Here is an 8419-nt window from a genome sequence, read left to right on the forward strand (position 1 = left end):
AAATGTCCATCAGTGAATGAATGGGTAAACAAGTGCGATACAATGGAATATTATTCAGGCTAAAAAGGAAGGACTTTTTTTTTTTGAAACAGGGTCTCACTGTCACCCAGGCTGGAGCACAGTGGCACAATCACAGCTCACTGCAGTCTTGACCTCCCAGGCTCAAGTAATCCTCCCACCTCAGCCTCCCAAGTAGCTGGGACCACAGGTGTGCACCACCACACCCAGCTAATTTTTGTATTTTTAATTTTTGTTTATTTTTTGGAGAAAATAAATTTTGTAGGAAGGAAATTCTGATGCTACATGCTACAACATAGGTGAAACTTAGATATTCTAGTAAGTGAAAGAAGCCAGACACAAAAGGGCACATATTGTGAGTCCGCTTATCTGAGGTCTCTAGAATAGAGACAGAAGTTGGAATAGTGGTTGTCAGCAACTAGTGGGAAGGGGAAAATAGGGAATTAGTGTTTAAAGGATACAAAATTTCAGTTTGGGAAGATGAAAAGGTTATGGAGATGGATGGTGATGATGGTTGCACAACAATGTGAATGCACTGAATGTCATTGAACTGGACACGTAAAAATGGTTAAAATGGTAAATTATGTATTTTTCTATTTTTAATTTTTTTTTTTGAGACAGTGTTTCGCTCTTGTTGCCCAGGCTGGAGTGCAATGACGTGATCTCAGCTCACCGCAACCTCTGCCTCCTGGGTTCAAGCGATTCTCCTGCCTCAGCCTCCCAAGTAGCTGGGATTACAGGCATGCGCCACCATGCCCCGCTAATTTTCTATTTGTAGTAGAGACGGGGTTTCTCTGTGTTGGTCAGGCTGGTCTCAAACTCCTGACCTCAGGAGATCCACCCGCCTCAGCCTCCCGAAATGCTGGGATTACAGGCGTGAGCCACCATGTCTGGTCTAATTTTTTTTTTTTCTTTTTTAAAGACGAAGTGTTGCTCTGTCGCCCAGGCTGGAGTGTAGTGACACAATCTCGGCTCACTGCAACCTCCACCTCTTGGGTTCAAGCGATTCTCCTGCCTCAGCCTCCTGAGTAGCTGAGATTACAGGTGTGCACCACCACACCTGGCTAATGTTTTTGTGTGTATGTGTATTTTTAGTAGAGACAGGGTTTCACCATGTTGGCCAGGCTGGTCTGGAACTCCTGACCTCAAGTGATCCATCTGCCTCAGCCTCCCAAAGTGCTGGGATTACAGGCATGAGCCACTGCACCCAGCCTTTTAAAAAATGTTTTATAAAATTTTACAAGATATTTTAAAGTTGTGTATATTTACCAGAATAAAAAATAAATAAAGACTACATTCTTATGTATAAGAATATTCTTTTTTTTTTTTTTTTTTGAGATGGAGTCTCGCTCTGTCGCCCGGGCTGGAGTGCAGTGGTGCGATCTCGGCTCACTGCAAGCTCTGCCTCCAGGGTTCACGCCATTCACCTGCCTCAGCCTCCTGAGTAGCTGGGACTACAGGCGCCCGCCACCTCGCCTGGCTAGTTTTTTTTTTGTATTTTTTAGTAGAGACGGGGTTTCACCTTGTCTGCCAGGATGGTCTCAATCTCCTGACCTCGTGATCCGCCCATCTCAGCCTCCCAAAGTGCTGGGATTACAGGCTTGAGCCACTGCGCCCGGCCTAAGAATATTCTTATACGTCCTGAGGTATATAGACTAGACTGAACAGTGGTCATTTCTGGAAGGTGAGAGTATAGCGAATATTCTATCATTTCCACATCATTTCTTTATTTCTTTCTTTTTTCTTTAGCTGTCTCCTATAGAAAGGATCTTTCCACATAGTTTGTGGAACTTTTTGGCTTTTTTGTCTGAGACTGAGTCTCGCTCTGTCGCCCAGGCTGGAGTGCAGTGGCACGATCTCAGTTTGCTGCAGCCTCCGACTCCCAGGTTCAAGCGATTCTCCTGCCTCAGTCTCCTGAGTAGCTGGGATTACAGACGTGCACCACTACGCCCAGCTAATTTTTGTATTTTTAGTAGAGATGGGATTTCACCATGTTGGCCAGGCTGGTCTCAAACTCCTGACCACCTCCTCCTCCCAAATTGCTGGGATTACAGGCGTGCGCTACTGCGCCCAGCCTTTCCACATAGTTTGAATGTCTGACAATAAGCATGTAATCTTGCAACAATAAGATAATTAAGGGTGGAAAAAACTAAACAGAGGAGGATGTCATGTGACAGATAAGCATAAAAAGTGCTGGGACTCTGGCTGAAAGCCACCTCAGGGGGGGTTTTCCTTCTTCAGAGCAGAGGCTCTGCTTTCACGTAAATCCCTGGGGATGACTGAGAAGCAGATGAAAGGTTAGGGCTCTGGAGGAAGCTGACCTCCAGGAACCTCTGCCCATTCTCCCCCTTGAGCAAAGGACCTTGGGGGCCGGGAGTGAACACAGCAGATGCACCCCACATCCAGTCTCACCTACCGCCACCCACACTAGGGCCTGGTCAGGGGTCTGAGATGGCCAAGTGCACAGCAGCTAAGACACACACAAGCAGAGGCCCTTGAGAGGTGAGCGCCTTGCTGGAGGGCACAGGCCAGCACCCTCATCTGGGCAGCAACCTCCCCACCCCACCAGGGACAGGCCCATCCAGACATTCTGCCTTGCAGGGAGAAGCCAGCACGGTCCAGGGGACTGCGAGGGAACTGGCATCTGAAATGTTTATTCCTCCGCTTTGCTCCCAGGTTGCTAGGGTAGAATCCATAAACCCGCTGACTGGCTTCACTACTGATTAGTAAGTTCCAGCTCTATGCCTGACATCCCAGGCGGCTCCCTGCTCTTCCTAAGAGTAGGTTCAAAGCCGTGGCTCTCCCCCAGCCCCAGGCTCCTACAGAGCAGTTCACTGGGGCCTCCTCTTCCCAGGCCTGGTGAACTGGCCTTGCCTTCACCTCTGGGTGTGTGTGTGTCTGTGTGTGTCTCCACGTGCCCTTCCTGAAGCAGACTGGCTGAGTGGTCATGTACCTTCCCAAGGCTGACCCAGCCCTTGAACCCCTCCTACTCATTGCCTGTCTCTTGGGTGTTTCTTGATTTCCAAAATCCCTCGTATGTTTTCTTTCTCTCTTTCACCAGACATCATTCTCTCAGGTTGTAAACAGGATCCGTATCTCCTGTCCTTGAAAAAAATCAAACCCAAATAATGTCCTTAGTACAGCCTCTCTCCTTCCTGTGACCCAAACCACTGACAGCTCTCACATAACTCTATTACAAGTCTCCCCAGCATCTCCCAGGCATTCTGTTTTTTAAAAATTAATTTGTATGAAATAGAGATGATCTCTATTTAATAAACGTTAAACATAGAGTCTCATTATGCTGCCTAGGCTGATCATGAGCTCCCAGCCTTAAGCAATCCTCCTGCCTTGGCCTCCCAGAGCACTGGGATTACAGGTGTGAGCCACCACATCTGGCCTGATCTGCTGTCACTCTACATTACATTTGTCTTTTCTATAGTTAGATAGAAATCTAATCATGCAGCATTTATTATTTTGTATCTTGCTTTTTTTGCTCAATGTGTGTTTTTTTCAGATGGAGTCTTGCTATAGTGCCCAGGCTGGAGTGCAGGGGCACAACCTCGGCTTACTGCAACCTCTACCTCCTGGACTCAAGTGATTCTCCTGCCTCAACCTCCCAAGTTGCTGGGATTACAGGCACATGTCACCACACCCAGGTAATTTTTGTAGTTTTAGTAGAGACAGGGTTCACCATGCTGGCAAGGCTGGTCTTGAACCCCTGACCTCAAGTGATCTGCCCACCTTGGCCTCCCAAAGTGCTGGGATTACAGGCATGAGCCACCATGCCCAGCCAATTTTTGTTATTTTTTTGCAGAGATGGGATTTCATCATGTTGCCTAGCCTGGTCTCGAACTCCTGGGCTCAAGCAATCTGCCCACCTTGACCTCTCAATTATGCACTTTCTTTTTTTCTTTTCTTTACTTTTTTTTTTTTTTGAGACAGAGTTTTGCTCTTGTTGCCTATACTGGAGTGCAGTGGCGCGATCTCGGCTCACTGCAACCTCCACCTCCCGGGTTCAAGTGATACTCCTGCCTCAGCCTCCTGAGTAGCTTCGATTACAGGCATCTGCCACCATACCTGATTTGTTTTTCTAAGACCACCAGAGCGGGCACAAAAGAACCAGCGAGTAGGCAAGTGTAGGAGCAAAACTGCAAGTTTATTTTGGTCACCTAAGGTGTGGGGAAGAGGTCTGTCGGCCTCCGGCAAAGAAGGCCGACAGAGTCCCCCGGGGGCTCTCGGACGGAGTTCCTGCAGTCCTGACATCCCGACAGGAGTGGAGGACTGAGGAAGGCTGCGCGTGGTGTCCCTCCGGAGCGGCTTTTCTAGGAGTGGGAGGGCAATAGGCGGGCAACGGGCGTGTCGGGGGGCGTTCCGCGGTGCGACCAGGTAAATGTTGGTCTCTTCGGATTGACGTCACCTGGCGCACGACCATTTGGTCTGCACCTTCCCGGGCGCCGGCTGCATTTTCGCGCGCGCGCGGGAAAAGTTGGTGAAGAAGAACCCGGAAGTGCACCATCTTGCCTCCGTTCGTCCAAACATACCCAGCTAATTTTTTGTATTTTTAGTAGAGATGGGGTTTCACCATGTTGGCCAGGCTGGTCTTGAACTCCTGACCTCGGGGATCCACCCGCCTCAGCCTCCCAAAATGCTGGAATTACAGGCATGAGCCACCGCACTTGGCCCCACTTTCTTTTTTTTCTAAACAGCTTCATAATTTACATATGACTGGCCGGGCGAAGTGCCTCATGCTTGTAATCCTAGCACTTTGGAACTCGAGACCAACATGACCAACATGGCGAAAACCCGTCTCTACTAAAAGTAGAAAAATTAGCCAGGTGTGGTGGTGGTGCCTGTAGTCCCAGCTACTAGGGAGGCTGAGGCAGGAGAATCACTTGAACTTGGGAGGCGAGGCTGCAGAAGCCGAGATCATGCCACTGCACTCCAGCCTGGGAGACAGAGCAAGACTTCGTCTCAAAAAAAAAAAAAAAAAATTCATACCATACCATCCACCATTTAAAGTGTATAATTCCGTAGTTTTAGTATTTTCACAGATGTTTGCAACTATCATCACTTCAGTTTTTTTTTGTTGTTGTTGTTCCATAAGTTTCTTGAAAATTGGACCCTTGAATATTATGGAATAACTCTAGAAATCAGATTCTCTCCCCCTCCAGGCTGCATTGTGTTGCTACTGTCTATTCTTGTTTTTCTTCTGAACTAATTCTGTGTGTTCTTTGTCATGTGCAGCCACTGAAGTCCACTGGGATAGCTTAGTGGTCAGCTAATGAATGGATTGAGATTCCTTAAGTATTTGGAAACCATATAACTCTCCCAGTCTTTGCTGGTCTTTACTGTGGGTTTTGGAGCACACCTTCAAAACTCAGCCAGGCAACTGACAATCCCACCTTAGCCTTCACATCCTGCTTGCACAGAGCATCAAGGTTCCCCATTGAGAGCCCTCGTGTTGTAAATAAAGGAGCTGGGAGACCAAATTATTGTGTAGGAAGTTTGCTTAGCAAAATGGTAGACACGCCTAACTGATCCCCCTTCTCCCCTTCTCTCTTATTAACAGTCCCCATGTTATTGGGGACAGAATTGTGCCCAGACAAGAAAATGATATTTCCAGCCTCCCTTGCAGCTGAGTGGGGATAACCATTGAGATGTAAGTGAAAGTTGACGGATGGGGTTGCTAGGAAAGGCCTTTTGCGCCTGGCCTTTCTCTTCCTGTTTCAATGTGGTGTGATGGTAGACTTCCAGCAACCATTTTGTGATCTTAAGGATGGAAGCCATGTCCTGTCGGTGAAAATGTACAAAGATAGAAAGAACCAACCTGAGCCTATTGAGACTTTTCTCTGGACTTTTACGTGAAAGAGAAATAAATATCTATCTTTTTTATTTTTTATTTTATTATTTTTATTTTATTTTATTTTATTTTTTTTTTTTTTGAGGCGGAGTCTCGCTCTGTCGCCCAAGCTGGAGTGCAGTGGCCGGATCTCAGCTCACTGCAAGCTCCGCCTCCCGGGTTCCCGCCATTCTCCTGCCTCAGCCTCCCGAGTAGCTGGGACTACAGGCGCCCGCCACCTCGCCCGGCTAGTTTTTGTATTTTTAGTAGAGACGGGGTTTCACTGTGTTAGCCAGGATGGTCTCGATCTCCTGACCTCGTGATCCGCCCGTCTCGGCCTCCCAAAGTGCTGGGATTACAGGCTTGAGCCACCGCGCCCGGCCTTTATTTTATTTTTTGAGACGGAGTCTCGCTCTGCCGCCCAGGCTGGAGTGCAGTGGCCGGATCTCAGCTCACTGCAAGCTCCGCCTCCCGGGTTTACACCATTCTCCTGCCTCAGCCTCCCGAGTAGCTGGGACTACAGGCGTCCACCACATCGCCCGGCTAGTTTTTTGTATTTTTTAGTACAGATGGGGTTTCACCGTGTTAGCAGGATGGTCTCGATCTCCTGACCTCGTGATCCGCCCACCTCGGCCTCCCAGAGTGCTGGGATTACAGGCTTGAGCCACCGCGCCCATATCTATCTTTTTTAAACCACTTAATTGATTTTCTGTTTTATGAGCCACACCTAATCCTAGCTAGTATAGCGAGCACAAAATTAGAGTTGAGGAAGAAGAATAGCCCAGAGCAACAGTTCATGCAGGCTGGACCACATATCCAGAGCTCTTGCCATTCTCCAGAGGCCATCTGTGGTAGGCAGCCGCAAAGATGGCCCCAAATGGCCAGGCACGATGGCTCACACCTGTAATCCCAGCACTTTGGGAGGCCGAGGCAGGTGGATCACTTGAGGTCAGGAGTTCGAGACCAGCCTAGCCAACATGGTGAAACCCCATCTCTACCAAAAACATAAAAAATTAGCCAGATGTGGTGGTGGCTGTAGTCCCAGCTACTTGGGAGGCTGAGGCAAGAGAATCTCTGCAACCCGGGAGGTGGAGGTTGCAATGAGCCAAGATTTTGCCACTACACTCCAGCCTGGCGACAGAGCAAGACTCCGTCTTAAAAAAAAAAAAAAAAAGCTCCAAATGATCCTCACATCTCGGTGTTCACTAGTTCAGTAGGCTGACCTGTGTAATCAATAGGATACTGCAGAAGCGTGACAGTGGTGACTTCTGAAGGTAGCCCATTACAGACATTGCAGTTTGTTTACACTATAAACCAAAAAGTGTCTGAGACAGGTCTCAATCAATTTAGAAGTTTACTTTGCCAAGGTTAAGGACATGCCAGGAAGAAATAACCATGAGTACAGAAACAGTTGGTGGTCTGTGCCTTCTCCAAAGATGATTTTGAGGGCTTCGGTATTCAAGGGGAAAAGAGGCTGGAGGAGAGAGAGGGAGGGCATGGTCACATTACTGAATCCACATCTTGCAAGAGAAAAGGAGCAAATAGAGAACAGTCAATTATGTATTCAACTCACATCAGTCATCACCACTTTCCATAAGATAAGGTAAACATAGCTACCTGTGGAGGTATTAACTTTTATCTGTAGCTATCTGCTTAGGAATAAAAGGAAAGGCAGCTTCTTGCATGACTCAGCTTTCAGCTTCATTTTTTTTTTTTTTTTTTTTTTGGCAGAGTGAATTGAGGTCCCAATGAGTTTTCATTTTCCTTCACATCATCTCTGCTCTCTCTCGAATCACTTGTTCTGGGAAGAGCCAGCTGCCACGCTGTGAAAATACTCGAGCAGCCCTATAGAGAGCCATGTGGTGAGGAATTGAGGAATCCTCCACTTCAGCCTCCCGAATAGCTGGAACTACAGGTGTATGCCACCACCCCTAGTAATTTTTGTTTGTTTTTATTTTTGTTTGAGTCTTGCTCTGTCCCCCAGGCTGGAGTGCAGTGGTGCTATCTCAGCTCCCTGCAACCTCCGCCTCCTGGGTTTAAGCAATTCTCCTGCCTCAGCCTCCCGAGTAGCACCACCACACCCAGCTAAATTTTTATATTTAAAAATATATTTATATTAGAAACTCCTGACCTCAAGTGATCCGACCACCTCAGCCTCCCAAAGTGCTGGGATTACAGGTGTGAGCCACCTCGCCTGGCCTAATTTTTGTATTTTTAGTAGAGACGAGGTGGGGTTTCACCGTGTCGGCCAGGCTGGTCTTGAACTCCTGGCTTCAAGTGATCTGCCCACCTCAGCCTCCCAGAGTACTGGGATTACAGGTGCGAGCCACCCAGCCTGACCCCCAGGCTGATCTTGAACTCGTGGGCTGAAGCAATCTACTGGCCTCAGCCTCCCAAAGTGCTAGAATTACAGGTGTGAGCTACCACACCCTGCTAGATTTTTTTTTTTTTTTTTTTTTTTTGAGACAAAGTCTCGCTCCTGTCACCAGGCTGGAGTGCAATGGCGTGTCTTAGGCTTACTGCAACCTCAGCCTCCCAGTTCAAGTGATTCTCCTGCCTCAG

This window comes from Trachypithecus francoisi, unplaced genomic scaffold (assembly GCF_009764315.1).
Source record: "Trachypithecus francoisi isolate TF-2019V2 unplaced genomic scaffold, Tfra_2.0 Lachesis_group6, whole genome shotgun sequence".
In the NCBI taxonomy this organism is placed as follows: Eukaryota; Metazoa; Chordata; class Mammalia; order Primates; family Cercopithecidae; genus Trachypithecus; species Trachypithecus francoisi.